At 37.0% G+C, this 23,979-nt stretch overlaps 1 non-coding gene across 1 annotated transcript; it reads right to left on the bottom strand.

The window, feature by feature from the left end:
- Window positions 1-19,139: 19,139 nt before the first annotated feature.
- On the bottom strand, window positions 19,140-19,212 carry TRNAK-CUU (transfer RNA lysine (anticodon CUU)). The gene has a single exon. It is a non-coding gene; the product is annotated as a tRNA-Lys (tRNA).
- Window positions 19,213-23,979: the final 4,767 nt, after the last annotated feature.

Raw genomic sequence — 23,979 nt, 5'->3', positions numbered from 1 at the left:
TTTTAGAGATCTGACTTTCTCTTAAAACAAACACTAAGATGCTACCACCTTCCACACTAAATATTTATGCATAATTAAATAAGTTGGGTCTCAATGCAATTGAATAGTTGATATAACATACAATTTTGTACATATGGTATTATCAGTTAATAATAATTTCAATTTATAATTTTCTTTTCATAGTTTTGAGCACATAAAATTTTTAAAGAGTCTTAAAAATCTGGCAAGCTCAAGATGCGGTGTTTAAACAATTGGCTTAGGAGTAAGGATTATTTTACATATACAGGTTAACTTCTTAGAAAAAGCATCTCTTAAAATTCATTACAAAGAATCGGGAGAATGTTGATCCATTAAATATCTTATTTCTCAGAATAATAGAATTTAGTGATTAGTTTGGGGGGTGGGGTTGATATATTTATGTTTATGTGGCTTCTTTCCCAAAGTAGTTTGTAAACTTCTTAAGGCATAGTTTTCCTTTTTAGGCTTCATTTTATCCTCAAGATTCATCTAGTGACTTCTACTTAGTAAGAGTTTATAGATTAATTATTCCTTAAAATGTAGCTACCTCCTTTTTTTTTTTTTTAAACATTGTGAGTATAGTTTCTATGTTGGTACCAGCTGGCAGAAATCATGAAAATATGTTGCTAATAGATTGATTGTGCAATATTTAAGGATTTTCTGTGACTTCCCATATTCTAACCAACAGAAAAAAAAATTAATGGTCAGCATTTGGGTCTTTGTATTGAAAATAACCTTCTCAAAGTTTATATCTTTGCATATTACTGAGTTAATGCCAGCACTGAACTAATACATGAGTAGAAAAAAGAATATCCATTTCACAGACTTGCTAATAAAATTGTTACAAATTAACTGGTTCATCTGCTAAGAATTTTCTAGTATGAAGAAATTTGTCTTTTTAAACAGAGTAAAATCCAATGTATATATTTATGCCAGATCTAATTTCATCTACTTTTCCTTTTCAACTGGCTGTTTAAAATCAAGTAGTGTTGAAAGGCATTGTGCCACATCTAAGCCTGAAATGTCTTAAAGCTGTAACTTGGGTGGAGGTGGGAAAACAAAATAGTTTACAGAGGTTTATTGTGAAAAGACCACAAGGACCACTAATTTCATGTTGTAGGGCAGATTCAGAAAGTTGCCTAACGCTGCAACACTGCTGTCTTCATATAGTCGAATCAAAAGATTGTTGTTGTTTTTCAGTAGCTAAGTCATGTTTGACTCTTTGCAACTCTATGGACTGCAGAATGCCAGTGTAAACTCATGTCCATTGAGTCAGTGATGCCATCCAACCATCTCATTCTCTGTTGCCGCCTTCTCCTTTTGCCCTCAATCTTTCCCAGCATCAGGATCTTTTCTAATGAGTCATCAGGTGGCCAAAGATACAGTTGATAATATGGTGGAAGAATGGAATGTGTAAAATGGGCATAAATTTCCTAAATTATTATTAAATTGTGGAACTGACTTTCATTTTGAAACTGTTTTTCTCCGTTTTTTAATTTAACAGAAATGATATTACCTGCTAAAACATCACTCATTTGGAAAAATACAAAAAATATACCAGAGATATTTTATCTCTGTATGTAATTGTGAGGGAATAATTAAAAATATTATTCTACAATATGCCGTTTGGGAGCAAGAAAACAATGACATCATTTAGCAGATTTTGAGTTTGTAAAAACATAATGTGACAAAAGAAGCCAACGTCTCTAGCCAACTTAAATCATTACAGATTCTTACAACATGTCTATATTCTTAGGAAAGAAACATAAACGAATGTTAGAGGATGACATATACCATCTTAGTCATAACTTTCGATATGTTTCCTTTAACAAGTTTTGGTTACAGATAAATGCTTCTAAATAGGAGCAAAACAACTCATTAGATTTTTGCCTGAGCATGTGCAAGAAAGTATTTATTCGTTAGAGAAAAGAGAGGGGAATGAAATGAAGAGTGCAAAGAGAAACAAGGAAAAATACATCTGTGTGGTGTGATAGGATAATGGGATACAGAGTCCTGGAGACAGATCCCTATGGATTTGAGAAAGGGCTGGAACCCCTGACGAGAGCTTACTCTAAGTAAAATAAAAGCACTGCCAAATATAGAGGCCATAGATTAGGGTCCCAAAGTGTATTTACTGAACCTAATTGGATAGCTTATGATGTATTTGAATATCTGGTTCATGTTTTAAAAAAAAGCACTGTTAAAAAAGAAATCTGTAGCTGCTGCTCTCCTTCCCCAAAGTTGTTACCATAGAAACCACACTCCACTTTTAAACAAGTATGAGTGTTTTGGTCTCACATACATAGTGACACTCTTTTGGCCATTTTCAAGATGGTGGTGTTTCTTTTCCAAACATGAAAGCCCAGATGCTGATGTAGGAGGTCCTGTGATGAAAAGACAAGGGCTCACCGACTCTCCAGGATCAAAACTTAGAACTCTTCTGAGCAGAGGGGAAAGAATTTGGAACTAAGAATTAAAGAATTTTGTTAGGCCAACAATTTCTGTTTATTTGTGTGTGGGTGCTCTGCCTGGCTAAAGAGCATTATCTCGAGCTACAAGTTGGAATTTTCTAGTATTAGGCTGGGAAAACGATGATAGGAAAACAGGTCACATTAGAACTTTTCATGGCACTTACTTTCCAGAAGAAACTTAATTTTAGAGAAGACATTCTAGTTTTTCCATTTTTTGTTTAGGACATCATAATCAAGGTCTTGAAACCTTGTGTTAAATGGAGATGAAATACCTACCTTTTAGTATAGCTATGAAGATAAAGTAAAATGATGTTTTAGAACAGACTAGTATAATAACGGAGGAGCCTGGTAGGCTGCAGTCCACGGGGTCGCACAGAGTCGGACACGACTGAAGCGACTTAGCAGCAGCAGTAGTATAATAATTGTGATGCTAACACTAATAACAACTGTTATGACTGAACTGTAGTATCTTAGAACGTGAATCTATTCGGAAATAGGGTCTTTTAAAGGGTCATTAAGTTAAAGTAAGGTCAGCAGGGTGGGTCCCAATCCAGTTTGACTGATGTCCTTACAACAAGAATGAATGAGGACATAATGGAAAGACAGTAAGCATGCTCCAGCACAGAGGAGAGACCACGTGAGAACAGAGAGAGAAGGGGCTACCTGCAAGCCCAGGAGAGAGTCCTCAGAAGAAGTGAAATGTGCTGACAACTCAGTTTTGAACTTCTAGCTTCCTGTACTGTGAAAAAATGCATTTCTGTTGTTTAAGCCACTCATTCTGCCGTATTTTGTTATTGCAGACCTAGAAAACTAATATAATAACAGGGAGTGGAAACTTAGAGTGTTTAATTGTAAAAAGCATTTACAATTAGTAGTATTTCTTGGGACAGTTGCTAAATCAATGTAGAGAACAGGTGAGGCTGTGAAGGGAGTGAGCACTCCTCTACTTTTGCCCTTAATATCCCAGCAGACCAGCCGTAGTTTAGGCAGTTAATTTTGTCCTAGTATTGCAAAAACAGAAACCATCTCTGACAGTACCTGACAGGGTCTATCACAGTTTATCTTTGGTGTGTCACTTAGTTCTAGATGGAATTTACCTAATTATCAGATAAAATCTGCATGTTTTCTTGAAGTTTTACTCATTATTCTTCCTATGGAAATTTAAATTCACAATAGGTGCTGAGATTTTTTCCTTGCTTTCAAATTTTCTTTCTTTTAAATTTGAGCATGGAATTAATGGAAATGAAAATCCATTCCATAGAATGTTTGCAAGGCATCCTTCATATTGGTTCCACTTGGAAGCCCTACAGCTGTTTCCTCTCTAAGTATGGCCAGTTTTCTTTCTCACGTTTAACATACATTTCTTTATTCTGGTGAATATGGATATGTTTATTCTTTCTTTCTTAGCAAACAGGAAGAAGTCTGAACCCCAAATCAAAACACAAATTTAGTCTAAGTTTGAAATTGGGGGAACCACTAAATAATGTGCCAAAATACTATGATGCTTTGGGCTTCCTAGTGGCTTAGTGATAAAGAATCCACTTGCCAGTGCAGGAGACACGGATTCCTTCCCTGATCTAGAAAGATCACCCGTGTGTGGAGAAACAGCCTGTGCGCCACAACTATTGAGCCTGTGCTCTAGAGCGTGGGAGCCACAGTTTTGAGCCACTTGTTGAAACTGCTGAGGCCTGTGTGCTCTGGAGCCCATGCTCTGCAACACGAGAAGCCACCACAGTGAGAAGCCCATATGCGCCTCAACTCGAGACTAGCCCCTGCGCAGCAACGAACTCACAGCACAGCCAAAAATAAATTAATTCAAATTATTTTTAAAAAAGTATTATGATGCATTAAAAATGTTATTACAGTTTCTCTTGGTTAAGATTTCTGTATGTGTATATATTATTTATGCATATATATGTGTATTATCAGTTATATATTAAAGATAACCTTTACTGTATGTTTATCAACCTACCCATCTGTCTATTATTTTCTATCAAATTCATTTTAGCTTAGGACATATATACAGTTTATGCAGTTCTCTAGGCAGGAATACTGGAGTGGGTAGCCATTCCCTTCTCCATGGGATCTTCCCAACCCAGGGACTGAACCCAGGTCTCCTGCATTGCAGGCAGATTCTGTACTGTCTGAGCAACCAGGGAAGCCCTATATACAGATTAAGTGATAATTAAACCTTAGAAAATTAATTAAAATAGTTCTTTCTATGAGATTACACATATCTCAGGTTAATAGATACCAACCCACGTGTTTTCTGTGTTGATTTTTCCTTTAAAGACCAAATCTGATTACCATTTGTAAATTATTTTTAAGATAGTTACTTGACTAATATCTTGGTTCATTTACCTGAGAGAGAAAGCAGAATTGAGATTCATTCAAAGGGATATTGACTACAAATTGTGGTAATGCTAGAGTTCCTAACAAAAATCAACTAGGTATGGTTTAGTTATACAAGTTACTAATTCCTTGGGGCATCTTAAATTTGCAGTATGTGTATACTAGTTTTTCTGAAATTTAATTGAATAAGGCATACTTTGTAACCTGCTTGTTTTGGTTACTGTTAGTTTATTCACGGCTCTTCAAGTTTTTATTCCATGGTCAGTTAGTTTTTCTATGTTTGTTAAAACACATGTTTAATCTCAAAATGACATCATATAAACCAAGGAACAGATGACTTTCACAGACTATCCTAGTACTACTAAAACTGTGCTAATTTTGTGTTTTCTTTGCTGTGTATTTTAAAATAAGTTTTGACAAGTCCTTACATCTATTTTTCTCTAAAACTGCATATTTGTTATTTTGAAGTCAGATAGTATTGTATATGTACTTCAGTAAGAGAATAATTTTGGAATATTAGAGTAGGTGGAACATTTAAATAGTTTTGTTTTTGCATTGGAATAGCTTACTTGGAAATGTAATCAGTATAAACAAATATTTTAATATTTTCTGGGTGTTTAATGCATAGTAGAATTCTAGTAGTTTTTGTTGTATGAATAAATGAACAATAATAATTTTAAATATGACTATCATAATTTAGACAAAGCCTGAATTTTTACTTTGTATTTTTTTTAAAGAATCATACATGAGGCCCACCACTTTTATACATGTTTTAGCTGGCAGGTTCTTTTCTCAAACACTGGTTCATTTGTAGTGTGAAGGTAGTGTTTTATTGAGAATAAGTTTCAATAACCCATTGATAGTAGTTGCCTCCCATACTGTGACTTGTACCCATATTCCATGTGAAAACTGATTCCTGTCACTGTTACTGAAAGTACCTGCCTTTAGAACATAAGAATATCAGATACATTATTTTCGATATTTTTCTCCTGAGTCTGGCCACTGGCCAATGACAGTGCTGTGGTGGTCATATGGAAAGGTGTGGTTTCTCTTCCACACCGTCCTCAAAGGTTGAGGGCTTGCTTTCAATTTCTTCTTCCCTCCCTGTCCTCTTACTGTCTCTTTCCTTTCTTTCTATATAGTGTATATGAATATCATTTTATAGATCCATCATTGTTATAAATACATACACAAAAATGTCTATTTATAGTAAATACTTTATGTTCATATTAATACATTGAAACCTTTCTGACCCAAGCAATTGTGTCTCATCAAGTTTTTTCTCCTACTTATATCCATTATAGGTTTTGAAATCAAGCAGATATTGAATATCTGGTGAGTGAATGATTGGCCTGAGTGTCCTTCCAAGAAGCGCTCCTTTATTAGCTGTATGAGGTAATGCTTAATTTGTTTTAAATTATGCTTTCAAGTTTTAAAGCATAATCTTTTTACCCAGTATTCCAAGACAGGTAAACATACATTATAGATACCATTTATATGTTTTTAGCAAACCTATAAACTCATATCTGGAATCAATAAGATTAAATTTTCTCCACTAAGAGAAATGGGCAAAGACTGAGTGGAGTTGCAGAAAAATAGAATTGCTGTGTATAGACTTGAAATTGCAGTTTGAGAGAGGTGCACCCTAAGGGTGAAATGTAGTATCTGCATTCCATGAGCTTACTAAATGCTTACTAGTCAAGGCTATGGTTTTTCCTGTGGTCATGTATGGATGTGAGAGTTGGACTGTGAAGAAGGCTGAGCGCTGAAGAATTGATGCTTTTGAACTGTGGTGTTGGAGAAGACTCTTGAGAGTCCTTTGGACTGCAAGGAGATCCAACCAGTCCATTCTGAAGGAGATCAGCCCTGGGATTTCTTCGGAAGGAATGATGCTGAAGCTGAAACTCCAGTACTTTGGCCACCTCATGCGAAGAGTTGACTCTTTGGAAAAAACTTTGATGCTGGGAGGGGTTGGGGGCAGGAGGAGAAGGGGACGACAGAAGATGAGATGGCTGGATGGCATCACTGACTCGATGGACGTGAGTCTGAGTGAACTCCGGGAGTTGGTGATGGACAGGGAGGCCTGGAGTGCTGCAATTCATGGGGTCGCAAAGAGTTGGACACGACTGAGTAACTGAACTGAACTGAAATACTTAATAAATACCATGAAACAATAAATTACATGGGTATGAAACAATTCTTAGACTTAGTTGATATATAGTTAAATAATCTGATAAATGGTATAGGTATTAATAGTAAGTGCCATACGAGTTCAAACACTATGGTCTGGAGGGGTGGGAGAAAAGTTTCACTGAAGGAGGTGGGACCTGAGAAAAGTTGGAAGCTGATGCAACATTATATGGCTCAAGGTCCTGGGAAGCTGCTACCATCCCGTGCTGGCATCACACTGTCCCTAGACTTGGGGGCCATTGACTATACATGGTCTTATTAGTCCAAGTCTTGTGGGATACCTATCTAATAAGCTTCCATACCATCAAGGGTAGTGCTTTTGTACCAGATTAATAGTTCTGGTTGCCCTTCTTCCTCCAAGAGGTGAATCAATGCTGTCATATGTCATATACCTGTTTAGCTCTATCATAACTAAAAATTTGTTTACAAGGATACTCATCTTCACAAAAACTCTCACCTTTGTACCATTCTGTTCAGCACTTAATTTGATCCTCCCACTCCCAACCTATTTCCCTTTAGAGCCCTTGTTCTTGATCAGAATATTACTCTATATGTTCCAATCCTTCTAGGAATATTCTCTTAGATTCTTGTGTTGGTGAAAACTGCCTGTCCCTTAATAACTGGTAGCTTTAATGTGGCCCTCTCAAGTAAAAGCTGCTTGGTCTTTCTCACATTGACTAAATGAGGTATAAGGTGATAAAATAAAAATTCAAATTTTAAGGCAAGATAAGAACTTGAACATAAAAGTTTTGTTTGCCATTGGGCTTCCTCCCTCCCCTCCAATGTGATTATGCATCTGCATTATGTGTTAACTAGACCTCCCCCCGGAGAAGGCAATGGCACCCCACTCCAGTACTCTTGCCTGGAAAATCCCATGGACGGAGGAGCTTAGTAGGCTGCAGTCCATGGGGTCGCTAAGAGTCGGACACGACTGAGCAACTTTACTTTCACTTTTCACTTTCATGCATTGGAGAAGGAAATGGCAACCCACTCCAGTGTTCTTGCCTGGAGAATCCCAGGGACAGGGGAGCCTGATAGGCTGCTGTCCATGGCGTCGCACAGAGTCGGACACGACTAAAGTGACTTAGCAGCAGACCTCCCCAATGGCAAAAATACATGCTTAACCGTAAGGATCAATTTTTCTCTTTTTCGGCACCAGCCATGTAACTCCTGAGATGATAACATTCCTTAAATCCTGTAAGGGGTTGTGATGACCCAACACTCACCTTGTAGGTGCATACATCTTTTGTGAACTTTATGTGCAGTGCTAATATAGCTCTTCCCTTAAAGATAGTGATTGGTGCAGAAAAGACTGGTCAGAAGACCTAGGCAGATACTGCGCTGTACCTGATGGAAGTTCTTAGATTAAACACTTATGGTCTTATCAGCATTACTAGCTGCATTACTTGTATTCTGCCTGTTTTACAAGATTATTGTTTCTTGCATTACTAAATGTGTGATGGAGCCTCAGATAAAATTAATGATGACGAAAAGAGAAAACCAAGTATTGTATATTAACGCATGTATATGGAATCTGGAAAAATGGTATTGATGAACCTAGTAGAGAATGGATTTCTAGACACAGTGGGGGGAAGGTGAGGGTGGGATGAACTGAGAAAGTAACATTGACATATATGCACTCCACTGTGTAAAATAGCTAGTTAGTGATAAGTTGCTGTATAACCCAGGGAACCCAGCCTGGCACTCTGTGCTGACCTAGAAGGGTGGGATCAGGGGATGGGGAGGGGAGGCTCAAGAAGGAGGGGATATATGTATAATCTGACTGATTTGCATTGTTGAATGGCAGAAAATAACATTGTAAGGCAATTTTCTACCAATTAAAAAATTTTTAAAAAGTAATGATCATTTGAAATGATTAACTAAACATATAGTCTTATAAGATCAATCAGTCACAAAATGCCTCCCAAACCTTTTTTGAAATTAAGACTGAAAAAACAAAGGATTATAAAATGAAGAATGTTGCCCATCATCTAGCTCTACAAAAATCAAGCCATTAGCTACTACAGGCACTAATGTATGATAGATACACCCTGAAAGGAATTCAGGGTGAAGGTCAATATGAGGCACTTTGTGCCCTGGGAAAACTTGCAGAGCTGGCCCTCAGATACTTTGAAATTTTCAGGAGAAAATGTTATGAACCCAGTTTCTTGCTCTTTCTATAATTACGAAAGCATCAAAACCATTAACAGCAACCATCTGCTGAGATGTGCGCTTGAATGCACATGCTCCTTTGCCAAAATCACAAACATACTAGCTTCCCCACTTGCCTCACCAAAACAGTTCTCAGAGCTTTCTGAGAACTCTCTTGGGTTATAATCCTCAGGTTGATGTGAATAAAGATTTCCAGTTCTTTCTCGGATTGATTGTTGATTAAGTTTTCAATGACAAAGAGATTGGGTTGTTGTTTTCTTTGGTTTTTATTTCCTCTACTAGCTCTTCATTCTTTTCTCTCTTGCAAATGCCCACTACTTTTGAGGCTTGTGGCACTCCCATAACATCCCTCTTCCATATTTTTTGTCATAGTTGTGTATTTACCTACTTATTAAAGCCCTTGTATTCAGGAATCTAGATTCCTTAATCCTGTGTATTTCTTTGTGACTTCAGAACCACATAAATAAATCATCCAAAATGATACAGCTTTTTCGTTCTTTGGTCTTCTCATCTTTAAATTTCTTTTTATTTCTCTTGGGCAGCCTCTTTTATACAGGATCTTTTCAGAAAATATACCACTTCTGAAATCTTGGTTCTCAATAACCGAGTCACCCAAATCACTGTGTTTCTACAACACTTTTCAAGTACCTCTATTGACAAAATTATCCAAGCACATCAAGATTCTAACCCCTACTCACATGTTTTAATGGTCCACTCCAAGCTTCATTTTCTCCCCTCCTATTCTGCCTACTTTCTTCATTCTAATAACTTTGTTGCAATTTTTCTTCAGCCCCTTGGCCCTGTGTTCCTCCATTTCAATTACCTTGCAGAATTCTGCCATTTGCTTTTGTAACTGAACTTCAGTTGGGAAACTTTGCTAGGGAAAGATCACATGGCTCTGTGATCTGAAATCTCAAACTTGCACTCAATACCACTGGATCAACAATAACACACCACTGTCTGCATCTTGCTCAATTGGCCATTGATAGGTCATTCCTTTTTCTTCTTTTCACTCACCGTTTTCCTTTGGCTTCTGCTTCACGACTGGTATTGATATTTTCACTGAATGGTATTGTCATTGTTTCCTCTACTGGGTACTCCTCCTCCATCAGACCTCCAAATGCCCAGACAGACCCCCCTAGATCTTCTTTGCATCTTAAACATCCTTTTTCTAAGTAATCATTTGACATAGATACGAATTCATTTTTTATTCTGATGACCTTGAAATGCTTATACTTATCCCTGAGCTTTTGACTTGTATTTTAAACTACTTATTTAAATCAAAATTAGATGCTTCCTACACTTCTCAAACATAACCTATTTTAGGAAGCAGAAATACGTGGTTTTTCCATTCTAAATCTCTTGTTTAAACTTCTCTCTTTCTTTGCCACCTGAGCAAATAACATCAAAATCCATCTAGTTGTCTCTTCTAGAAGCAAAAGAATAACTTGTTATTTCTTTCTTTTTATTGCTATACCAGTCTACCAGTAAGTGCTATTGATTGTGTCCCCAAATTGTTCTCCAAATTTGTTTACTTCTCTTCGCCTCCACTTTCCTATGTCAGTTCAGATCACTATACTTTTTTTGCTTTAAATATAGATACTAAATTCCGTTTTAAAAAATGTGTACTATTATTCCCTTCAGATCATTTGCTACAAAGCAATGTAGTATGACTTGGAGTCTAATCATGCCATTTGTCTTTTTAAAATCCATCAACAATTTCTAATTATTCTAAGAATATAAAGCAGACTTCTTTCCATAACCTAGAGAATCACACATGCTCTGGTCTCTGCCTACTCTTCAAATCCATTGCAAGCCACTCGCTGGATAATTCACAATGTTACTGATACTGTGCTGCTGCTGCTGCTGCTAAGTCGCTTCAGTCGTGTCTGGCTTTGTGCGACCCTATAGACGGCAGCCCACCAGGCTCCCCCATCCCTGGGATTCTCCAGGCAAGAACACTGGAGTGGGGTCCCATTTCCTTCTCCAATGCATGAAAGTGAAAAATGAAAGTGAAGTCGCTCAGTCGTGGCCGACTCTTTGCGACCCCATGGACTGCAGCCCACCAGGCTCCTCCGTCCATAGGATTCTCCAGGCAAGAGTATTGGAGTGGAGTGGAGTGTTTTAAAAATTTTATTAGCCCATCAAGGTTTTTCCCATCCATAGTTATTTGTAGTCCTTGGTGCATCACTGTGAAACTCTTTTTAGGCTTCAATTTTAACACCATAAAGGTTGAATCTTTGTCTTTCTCATTCCTTGTTGATTTCCCACCGCCTAGAATGGTGCCTGTCACACAGTAGGTATTCAGTGTGGATTTACTAAGTTAAATACATGAATAGATTCATCCCTAAAGGTTTAAATAGAAATTCCCCTCCTCAGATGGGCCTTTGCTAAATACTGTTTCTGAGGTAGCTCTTACCCCAGATTAAATTATATTTACTCTGTCCCTTATCACTTTAGTAGTATTCCATAGCATTTTAATTTTCTTCAAAGCAGTTGTTTTAATCTGCAATTATCTTGCTTATTTATTTACTTGCTTGATTATTATCTGTGTCCTCTAGTAGAATATAAAATCAGCAAGGGCATTTTCTGGCTTACTTATCACTGAAACTTTTGTACCCAGCATGCTATCTGCACACAATAAATCTATACAGAAACCCCCAGTAAATACTATGAAACAAACTAATGAATAAGAGGGGCATTCCCTGCCTGTGGTATGGGATATCCATGTTCAATCCCTGGGTCAGGAAGATCTCCTGGAGAAGGCATCTCCAGTATTCTTGCCTGGAGAATCCCATGGACAGAGGAGCCTCGTGGGCTTCCGTCTATGGGGTTGCAAAGAGCTGGCCATGACTGAGCAACTAACACTTTCAGTGCCCAGCATGATATCCGCACACAATAAATCTGTACAAAAGCCCCCAGTAAATATTACGAAACAAACTAATGAATATGTAAAGAAACAAAAAGAGCAATGCAGAAAGATTTCTGAGGAAAAGATGAAAGAAAATGAAGGCAGACTATGGTAAACAAGTTAAGTGAAAGTAAATGTAAAGACTGTTGTTTACTCCCATTAAGATTACTTATAAAAATGCCACATTGCACAGGTTCTTTTATTAACTCATCCAGAGAGTACAGTTTGTTCTTCCCCTTTATTTTCCTCCTTTTTCTGAGCCAATTTCTTACCCATGACACATGTTCTCTCAACCTCTAGTCATGGTGGAAATATTTTTTTCCAGCCTTTGATGTGGAAATTTTTCAGTGGTTTTGGAAATTTAAATAGATTAGTCAGACGTGTTTTTTTTTTCCTTTGCTAAACCAGGAACACATTCCTTCTCAGATAGGATTTTATCTGGATGTTTAGTAATCCCACTTTTTGTACATGCCTGAACTTAACTCATAGCTGTCTCAATGCTGTGTTATGGTTGTCAAACTTTTCTACAAAAAATATTGTCTACTGTGGTTTTGAGTTTTTAATTTAAAATATCCATCAAAAAGTGCACAAAATGTGAATGTAGAACTCCACCTTCCAGATCAAGAAATAAAAAGTTGCCAGTACCACAGAAGACCTCCTTCATAATGCACTCCCAATTTCTACCATTTCCCTCTTCCACTATAGTTTGGTTTGATTTAAAATTTGAAATTCATGTAAATATAATTATAAGATATGCATTTTTTGCCTGGTTTATTTCATACAACATCATGCCTCAAAGATCCATTCATACTGTTATGAGTAGCAGTGTTTTATTTTTTGTTATTGCTGCTTTTGTTACACTGGACACATTATCACAATTTATCTAACCATTTCATTATTGATGGTAGTTGGGCTTGTTTCCAGTTTTTGGCTGTTACAAATAATGCTGAGAATTCTTCTACATGTCTCTTGAGATACATGTGTAAGCACTTCTCTAGGGGATATCCTGGTATTAGGATTGCTATCTTATAGGGTAGGTATATATTCAGTTTTAGAGAATGCTATTTAATAGATTTCCAAATTCTTGAGAACAGTTAAGCACTAACCAACAGAACATGAGAATTCCAGATGTTTCATGTTCTTGCATATCTTAGTACAGAAAGTCCCTTTAATTTTAGCCATTCTAGGGGGTATGTGGTAGTATGTAACTATGCTTTAATTTTCCCAATGACTAGTTCTGTACCACACTTTTTCATCGATTTATTGGTCATTTGGATATGTCTCTTGCCCATTTTTCTTTTGGGTTGTGTATTTATCTGTTATGATTTTTCTAAGTATGCTTTGTTTATCCTGCTTATATGCTCCTTCTCAGTCTTATGTATAGTAATATTTTGCTCATTTTTTGGACTTGTTTTTTAACTTTCCTAATGCTATCTTTTGGTGAACACAATTTTTACACAGTAAGGTGGTTTAATGATCATCAGTTCAGTTCAGTTCAGTCTCTCAGTCGTGTCCGACTCTTTGCGACCCCATGAATCAGCACGCCAGGCCTCCTTGTCTATCACCAACTCCCAGAGTTCACTCAGATTCACGTCCATCGAGTCAGTGATGCCATCCAGCCATCTCATCTTCTGTCTTCCCCTTCTCCTCCTGCCCCCAATCCCTCCCAGAATCAGGGTCTTTTCCAGTGAGTCAGCTCTTTGCATGAGGTGGCCAAAGTACTGGAGTTTCAGCTTTAGCATCATTCCTTCCAAAGAACACCCAGGGCTGATCTCCTTCAGAATGGACAGGTTGGATCTCCTTGCAGTCCAAAGGACTCTCAAGAGTCTTCTCCAACACCACAGTTCAAAAGCATCAGTTCTTCAGCGCTCAGCCTTCTTCACAGTCCAACTCTCACATCCATACATGACTACTGGAAAAACCATAGCCTTGACTAGATGGACCTTAGTCGGTAAAGTAATGTCTCTGCTTTTCAATATGCTATCTAGGTTGGTCATAACTTTCCTTCCAAGGAGTAAGTGTCTTTTAATTTCATGGCTGCAGTCACCATCTGCAGTGATTTTGGAGCCCCCTAAAATAAAGTCTGACACTGTTTCCACTGTTTCCCCATCTATTTCCCATGAAGTGATGGGACCGGATGCCATGACCTTCGTTTTCTGAATGTTGAGCTTTAAGCCAACTTTTTCACTCTCTTCTTTCACTTTCATCAAGAGGCTTTTTAGTTCCTCTTCACTTTCTGCCATAAGGGTGGTGTCATCTGCATATCTGAGGTTATTGATATTTCTCCTGGCAATCTTGATTCCAGCTTGTGTTTCTTCCAGTCCAGTGTTTCTCATGATGTACTCTGCATATACCTCCTCCTTATTCTTAGAACTTTTTGCTTCTTGTGTAAGAAATGAGCTACCTGGTTCAAGGTTGTGATATATGACTTTGTATTACCTTATCTAGATCTATTCTGTATCTAGAATTGTTGTTCATGTGAGAGATATGGGTAAAATTCATTTTTTTACGCATGCCTCACACATCCATATTCTTTTTTTACCCATACCTCATGGATGGTGGGTATACAATTAAACTAGCCACATTTATGGAAAAGTCCATCCTTCACTCACTGTGTTTTAGAGGTAATTTGGCATAAATCAGGTAAGTATATTTATAGTCTCTCTGTGCCGTTACATTGGTCTATTTTTCTATCCTTATGCCAACAAAACACTGCCTTAATTATTTCAACTTTATAATGTTTTGATTTTGGTAAAACAAGTCCCACCTTATTTTCCTTCAAGAGTGGTCTGGCTCTTTTTCTTCTCCTTTTTTTTTTTTCTTTTTTGATACTTGTTTTTTAGAGAAGGTTTAGGTTTACAAAAATATTGAGAGGAAAATACTGAGATTCTTCATATATTCCATACCCCTACACATGCATAACCTCTTCCATTATCAACATCACTCAGCAGAAAGGTAATTCTTTTTGTTTGTTTGTTTTACTAAGGATGAGCTTAAAGTGACTCACCATAATCATCCCAAGTCCATTATTTACCTTAGGGTTCACTTTTGGTGTTGTACATTCCATGGGATTTAGGCAAATGTATAATGACCTATAATCATTATTATACCATTCAAAGCATTTTCACTTCCTTAAAAGTTCTCTGTGTTCTGCCTATTCATCTCTTCCATCCCTTTCCCCGCCCCCGGCAACAATTGATCTTTTTATCGTCTCCACAGTTTTGCTTTTCAAGAATATGATATAGTTGAAACTGTACAGTATGTAGCCTTCTCAGATTGGCTTCTTTAGCTTGGTAGTAAGCATTTAACATTTTTCCATGTCTTTTTATGGCTTGTGACTGATTATTTCTCTTCAACACTGAATAATATTCTATTGTCTGGATATACCAAACTTTATTTATTCATTCACCTGTTGAAGGAGCTTGCTTTTAGGTTTTGCAATTGTGAATAAAGCTGCTATAAATATCCATGTAGGTTTAGGTGTGGACACAAAGTTTTTCACTCCTTTCAGTACATACTGAGGAGAAGGACCACTGAATTGTATGAAAGAGTGTGTTTTGTAAGAAACCATCAAACTTTTCCAAAGTGGCTGTATCATTTTGCAGTCCCACTAGGAATACATAGAATTTCTGTTGTCCACATTCTCACCATCGTTTGATGTTGTCTGTGTTCTGGATTTTGGTCATTCTAATTTGTGTGCAGTGATATCTTGTTTCAATTTGCTTTACTGTAATGACATGTGATGTGGAGTATCTTTCTCATGCTTATTTGTCATCTGTATATCTTCTTTGGTGAGGTGTCTGTTGAGGTCTTTGGCCCATATTTTTTACTTTAGTTGTTTGAGCTTTGATTGTTCTTAACCTTTTGCGTTTTCATATAAATTTTTGAATCAGCTTGTCTAGCTCCACAAAAGTAAACAAAGAACCTATTGAGATTCTGATTTTATAAATCAATTTGGGGAAGTTAACTTCTTTATCATATTGACTCCTCCAATATATTATCACAGCATTTCATTTCTGTAGGTTTTTAAAAATTTACATGCAAGATTTATAATTTTATATGTGGAAATGTTGCACATTTTGTACATTTATTTTGAGTATTTTATTTGAGTATTTTGAGTATTGATATTCTGTGCTATGTAAATAGCATCTTTACATGTATTTTAAAAATTAGGTTAAAAAATCCCTTTTTTGAAAAAACAATGGTAGGCAACAGACTCTGTAGAATAAAGGTAATACTGAATATTTTAAAGGTAAAATTCACATAGTTTTTGATGTTACTTGTGAATCAGTCATTCATTCATTCATTCAAACTTTAATGAATGCCTACCACTTACCAGATTACATGAGACTCATAAGGGACATGAAATGGTCCAAATACAATGTAATAATTCTATAAAAGATGCATGTATACAGAACTATATATACATATATTCTCTCTCTACATATACACATGGGTATATATATAATATATATTATATATATACATACACACATATAATATATGCATATTGCATATTATATAATATGAACAAGTCATATGCATATATAGATATATGCATACATTATATACACATTTTATAAATATATTTATAATATACATATGTAAATATATTTATGTATAATTTTAAAATTTATAAATTCTTTTTTCATGTGTATCATCTAATTGAATCCCTTTGACAATCTTGTGAATTTAGTCTTGTTAATTATTGTGGTAGGAATAGGAACTCATACAGGTCCCACAGATTGTAATTATGGGGCTGGCACTCAAACTCGGGTCCTGGACTCTGAAGGAGGAGCTCATCTTGTATCATAAACTTTCCCTGGCACTGAAGCCCTACCAACTTATAAGGTACAGGGTTCCCAGGGAGAACATTCTGATAAATAGAGATCAATGTTGAGATCAACATGCATTCTCCTGGAACATAAACTTCATGAGAGCACATGCATAGTAAATGACATGGCAAGAGAATGCTCTGCACAAATGAAATGATTACAGACATCTCTTTGATCTTTAATGGCAAGTTTGCTTTTCTAAGTTGTTTTTCTGCAGCTTCCAAGCTAGGGTCTGAGTCATCCCACAATAAAGCAGTTGAAAGAACATTTTAGCTCAGACTTAAAGATGCTGAAAGTAATCATAACAAGTTTGAAAGCAAAGAGTGAATCATTTTTAGATATCAGTTTATTCAAGTCATTTACTGTAACTCCTTTGTAATATATATAAATAACTCCTTTGTTTTTATATATATATATATAACTTATTTGTAATATATGATTAGCTGTCTTATCAACTCATCTGACCCTCAATAGATTTGAGAAACTTATAAAAATATGTAATTTAATTTGAAAGGAATATAAGACTGTATCCTAGTACTCATCCACTAGTACTTTGTCAAAACCTTGGGTATGTGAATTACTCTGTTTCAAATCAATGGAGTAATTTTAGATTTAAGTCTTCCCTGGTGGCTCCGTGATAAAAAACCTGACTGCCAATACAGGAGATGCGGGTTTGATCCGCGGGTTGGGAAGGTCCCCTGGAGAAGGAAATGGCAACCCACTCCAGTATTCTTACTCAGAAAATCCCCAGGACAGAGAAGCCTGGAGGCTACAGTCCATGGGGTCACAAAAGAGTCAGACACGGCTTAGCAACTAAACAACAGCAACAACTTTAGACATAATTTACTTAATCTGTTAGTTTCATATAATATAACAACAATAATTGTAAATTTAATTCAGAATTTTAATTAATTTACAAATTGTTATAGAATCATAGAAATGGATTATTTTTCATGTGTAACTGAATTTTTCTAAGTTTTCAACTCTTGTTTCCCAGGGCTGTTAATTTCTGCCCCAGGGATACCAGACTGCCCTCATCATTATAACTTTTTGCATTTTTAGGAATTGAGGACTTCCCTGGTGGTCCAGTGGTTTCACTGCTAGGGGCAAGGCTTTGATTTCTGGTCTGGGAGGTAGTTCTGCATGCTGTGTGGTGTGACCTTCCTCCCTCACCCCCCCCCCCCACCCAACAAAAAAGAAAAATAATGCAGGTAAAATTAACATAACATGAAATTAATAATTTCAGGACATACAAGTTACCCACATTTAGTCCATTCACACTGTTGTGTAATCACTACCTCTATCTAGCTCCAAAACATTTTCATCATCCCCAAAGAAAATCCCATATGCATTTAATAGTTCAGTCCCAGCCCCTGTCTCTCTAGACCCTGGAACCATCAATTTGCTTTCTGCCTCTATGGACTTACCTATTCTGTATATTTCATGTATATGGAATCATATAATAGGTGACCTTTTGTGTCTGGCTTCTTTCACTTAACTGTTTAAATGAAATTGTTTTTAAGGTTCATCCCTATTGTAGCATGTGTCAATGCTTCATTCCTTTTTATAGTTGAAAAATGTTTCACTCTATGGCTATATCAAATTTGTTTGTTCATTCATCAGTTGATGGACACGTGGATTGTTTCCACCATTTGGCTACTGTGAAGTGCTGCTATGAATAGAATGCTCTTTAAAGGTTACTTATTTTTTTAATTTCCCGCCCACTGCACTATTACCAACATTGATCAAATATACTTAGTATGAGTCCAGTGGGTTCTTTTTCTTGTTCTTTAGTTGTTAAGTCTCATGCTGCTGCTGCTGTTGCTAAGTCACTTCAGTCGTGTCCGACTCTGTGTGACCCCATAGACAGAAGCCCACCAGGCTCCCCCGTCCCTGGGATTCTCCAAGCAAGAATACTGGAGTGGGTTGCCATTTCCTTCTCCAATGTGTCAAAGTGAAAAGTGAAAGGGAAGTCACTCACTTGTGAGGGTACCTCATAAAAGAAGCTATTCCAGTATTGTTTAATCACAAAGTCGTGTCTGACTCTTTTGTGACTCCATGGACTGCAGCGCGTCATTTCCTTCTCCAGGGGTTCTTCCAGATCCAGGGGTCGAACCCAAGTCTTCTGAATTGGCATGTGGATTCTATACCACTGAGCCACCAGGGAAGTCCTAAAACACAGAACCACAGTGTATGGGTAGGGACTTGAACCCTGAACCCTCAGATTAAGAGTCTGATGCTCTAACAACTGAGCTACCCAGGCTCTATTCCAGTTTTAATCAACAGTAATTGTTGGATAATTCTCTATATCTAGCCATATATTTATGTTTTCTAATTCTATTCAAATCACTTTAAAATATGTATGCATATAAATCACTCAAAGAAGAAACTGAAAAAAACATACTTTGCTGCATGAATTTAAAAGACAACCAATTTATCTAACATTTATATATTTGAACTCCTTTTTGCTTTAATGAGAAATCTTCTATGTGTATGGCTCACAGCACACAGCACTGTGAACCTTGATTTCATTCACTTGGTAATTCCTACAGATTTCTTCTCAGACTATTCCCTGCATCCACAGAGGTTTTTTATTTTTGATTTTTTACAAGAATTTTTGAAAGCTATCTTTTTACTTACAGCTGAGAATTCTGAAGTATCTTCTTAAGGATTCAGATTTGTTTGAGTGGAAAATGAGGAGGGCAGGAAGAGGGAACCGATTCTCATAATATTGCAGAAAGGCTACTGTTTAATATTCTTCTTCTCTAAAAATATTCCTAGCATGTTACAGGGCTTCCCTTGAGGCTCAGACGGTAAAGCGTTCTCCTACAATGCGGAAGACACGGGTTTGATCCCTGGGTCCTCTGGAGAAGGAAATGGTACTCTTGCCTGGAAAATCCCATGGATGGAGGAGCCCAGTGGGCTACAGTCCATGGGGTCGCAAAGAGTCAGACACTACTGAGAAATTTCACTTCACTTCTCTAAAAATAAACGCAAACCCCCAAACTTGTAGTTTTTTCCCCCTTAACCTTGAATGCATCACATACCATCAGTCACTGATTGACGTTATTTATCATCCTGCTGCTGCTGCTGCTAAGTCACTTCAGTCATGTCTGACTCTGTGTGACTCCATAGACGGCAGCCCACCAGGCTCCCCCGTCCCTGGGATTCTCCAGGCAAGAATACTGGAGTGGGTTGCTAGGACTCTTTATAACAACACTTAGGTCTGAGCCACTTCCCCTAATAAGGGCTTTAGATGGACATGGACATATAATAAATCTAAGCTTTATTTTCAGGTGAATTTTCTTGGCTTTAGACAAGCAGTAATTGAAGTGCAAAGCTGTCTCTTCTTTCCCTCTTTGGATATTAATGCCCATGTAAGTGTCTCTTTGCCACCTCTGTGCTATTGACAGTGTCATTAGCTCAGCCTCAACAGGGACAAAGCATTTTATACATGGAGCAGAGATGCTTTCATACTGCTTGATGAGTTTTCTGGGATTTTAAACACTGCCAGCTTTATTAAAGGTGGATGCCTACATTGTGTAGGAACATTAATTGCAGTTGGTTCAAAGCAACCATTGTGAGAAGCTTGTTTTTTAAAGAATAACTATATTTTCTCTTACTAAACTTCATTATGGAGGTTTCTTGCTTTGTCACCATTACTTTTCTAGGGTTGTCTACATTTGCAGTCTGGCCAAAGAAAAGATAAGTTCCAAGCTGTATGCAAATATCCAACAAGCAGTGCTAAAACTGTTTGCAAGATAGCCTTTTGGAAAATAGCGCTTTCTATTACAAGCTCTTTGTGTACCCCAAACTCATGTTGAAACCCTACCCTCTCTCCTCATTTCATGGTATTCGGAGGTAGGGCCTTATGGAGGCAATTAGGATTAGATGAGATCATGAGGATAGAGCCCTCATGAGTGGGATTAACACCCTTGTACAAGAATTTGCTCGCTTTTTCTGCTCTGCCATATGAGGATACCAGGAGAAGATGGCTGTCTACAGCACAGAAGACGGCTCCTGCCACAACCTGAGCATGCTGTCTCCCTGATCCAGACTTTCGGCCTCCAGGACTGCAAGAAATAAACTTGTGTTGTTCATAAGCCACTCCATGTATAGTACATTTGTTATAGCAACCTGAATGGACTAAGACTTTGCTTTCCACTTAGAGTCTCTATTTCATTATGGCTGCTAAAACAAAAAGAATATTCTTAATAAGCCATTTAGTGCATTTTATTTTATATTTTCATTTATTTAATATCTATTTATTGAATGTCTACAACTTACCAGGCACATGTGTTAGCCTTTTTAAAAAAAAAATTATTTATTTTAATTGGAGGCTAATTACTTTACAATATTGTATTGATTTTGCTATACATTGACATGAATCTGCCATGGGTGTACATGTGTTCCCCATCCTGAACACCCCTCCCACCTCCCTCCCCACCCCCTCCCTCTGGGTCATCCCAGTGCACCAGCCCCAAGCACACACCCTGTCTCATGCATCAAACCTGGACTGGTGATTCGTTTCACATATGATAATATACATGTTTCAGTGACATTCTCCCAAATCATCCCACCCTCACCCTCTCCCACAGAGTCCAAAAGCCTGTTCTATACATCTGTGTCTCTTTTGCTGTCTGATACAAGGTTATCATTACCATCTTTCTAAATTCCATATATATATGCATTAGTATACTGTATTGGTGTTTTTCTTTCTGGCTTACTTCACTCTGTATAATAAGCTCCAATTTCATCCACCTCACTAGAACTGATTCAAATATATTCTTTTTAATGGCTGAGTAATACTCCATTGTATATATATACCACAGCTTTCTTATCCATTCATCTACTGATGGACATCTAGGTTACTTCCATGTCCTGGCTATTATAAACAGTGCAGCGATGAACACTGGGGTACACGTGTCTCTTTCAATTCTGGTTTCCTTGGTGTGTATGCCCAGCAGTGGGATTGCTGGGTCATATGGAAGTTCTATGTCCAGTTTTTTAAGGAATCTCCACACTGTTTCCCATAGTGGTTGTACTAGTTTGCATTCCCACCAACAGTGTAAGAGGGTTCGCTTTTCTCCAACCCTCTCTAGCATTTATTGTTTGTAGACTCTTGGATAGCAGACATTCTGACCAGCGTTAAATGGTACCTCATTGTGGTTTTGATTTGCATTTCTCTAATAATGAGTGATGTTGAGCATCTTTTCATGTTTGTTAGCCATCTGTATGTCTTCTTTGGAGAAATGTCTGTTTAGGTCTTTGGCCCATTTTTTGATTGGGTCATTTATTTTTCTGGAATTGAGCGGCAGAAGTTGCTTGTATATTTTTGAGATTAATTCTTTGTCAATTGCTTCATTTACTCTTATTTTCTCCCATTCTGAAGGCTGTCTTTTCACCTTGCTTATAGTTTCCTTTGTTGTGCAGAAGCTTTTAATTTTAATTAGGTCCCATTTGTTTATTTTTGCTTTTATTTCCAGTATTCTGGGGGGTAAATCATAGAGGATCCTAATGTGATTTATGTTGGAGCATGTTTTGCCTATGTTCTCCTCTTGGAGTTTTATAGTTTCTGGTCTTATGTTTAGATCTTTAATCCATTTTGAGTTTATTTTTGTGTGCGGTGTTAGAAAGTGTTCTAGTTTCATTTTTTTACAAGTGGTTGACCAGTTTTCCCAGCACCACATGCTAAAGAGATTGTCTTTTCTCCATTGTATATTCTTGCCTCCTTTGTCAAAGATAAAGTGTCCATAGGTGTGTGGATTTATCTCTGGGCTTTCTATTTTGTTCCATTGATCTATATTTCTGTCTTTGGGCCAGTACCATACTGTCTTAATGACTGGTTTTGTAGTAGAGCCTGAAGTCAGGCAGGTTGATTCCTCAAGTTCCATTCTTCTTTGTCAAGATTGCTTTGGCCATTCAAGGTTTTTTGTATTTCCATACAAATTGTGAAATTATTTGTTCTAGCTCTGTGAAAAATATCATTGGTAGCTTGATAGGAATTGCATCAAATCTGTAGATTGCTTTGGGTACCATACTCATTTTCACTATATTGATTTTCCAATCCATGAACATGGTATATTTCTCCATCTATTTGTGTCCTCTTTGATTTCTTTCATCAGTGTTTTATAGTTTTCTATATATAGGTCTCTTATTTCTTTCAGTAGATATATTCCAAAGTATTTTATTCTTTTCATTGCAATGGTGAATGGAATTGTTTCCTTAATTTCTCTATTTTCTCATTATTAGTGTATAGGAATGCAAGGGATTTCTGAGTGTCGATTTTATATCCTGCAACTTTAGTATACTCATTGATTAGCTCTAGTAATTTTCTGGTGGAGTCTTTAGGGTTTTATATGAAGAGGATCATGTCATCTGCAAAGAGTGAGAGTTTTACTTCTTCTTTTCCAATCTGGATTCCTTTTATTTCTTTTTCTTCTCTGATTGCTGTTGCCAAAACTTCCAAAACTATGTTGATTAGTAGTGATGAGAGTGGGCACCCTTGTCTTGTTCCTGATTTTAGAGGAAATGCTTTCAGCTTTTCACCATTGAGGATAATATTTGCTGTGAGTTTGTCATATATAGCTTTTATTATGTTGAGGTATGTTCCTTCTATTCCTTCTTTCTGGAGAGTTTTTATCATAAATGGATGTTGAATTCTGTCAAAGGTTTTCTCTGTATATATTGAGATGATCATAAGGTTTTTATTTTTCAATTTGTTAATGTGATGTATTACATTGATTGATTTGTGGATATTGAAGAATCCTTGCATCCCTGGGATAACGCCCACTTGGTCATGATGTATGATCTTTTTAATATGTTGTTGGATTCTGCTTGCTAGAAGTTTGTTAAGGATTTTTACATGTATGTTCATCAGTGATATTGGCCTGTAGTTTTCTTTTCTTTTGGCATCTTTGTCAGGTTTTGGTATTAGGGTGATGGTGGCCTCATAGAATGAGTTTGGAAGTTTACCTTCCTCTGCAATTTTCTGGAAGAGTTTGAGGAGGATAGGTGTTAGTTCTTCTCT

The sequence above is a fragment of the Capricornis sumatraensis genome, chromosome 7 (assembly GCF_032405125.1).
Source record: "Capricornis sumatraensis isolate serow.1 chromosome 7, serow.2, whole genome shotgun sequence".
NCBI classification, from domain to species: domain Eukaryota; kingdom Metazoa; phylum Chordata; class Mammalia; order Artiodactyla; family Bovidae; genus Capricornis; species Capricornis sumatraensis.
This window is presented reverse-complemented; position numbering and strand designations above follow the sequence as displayed.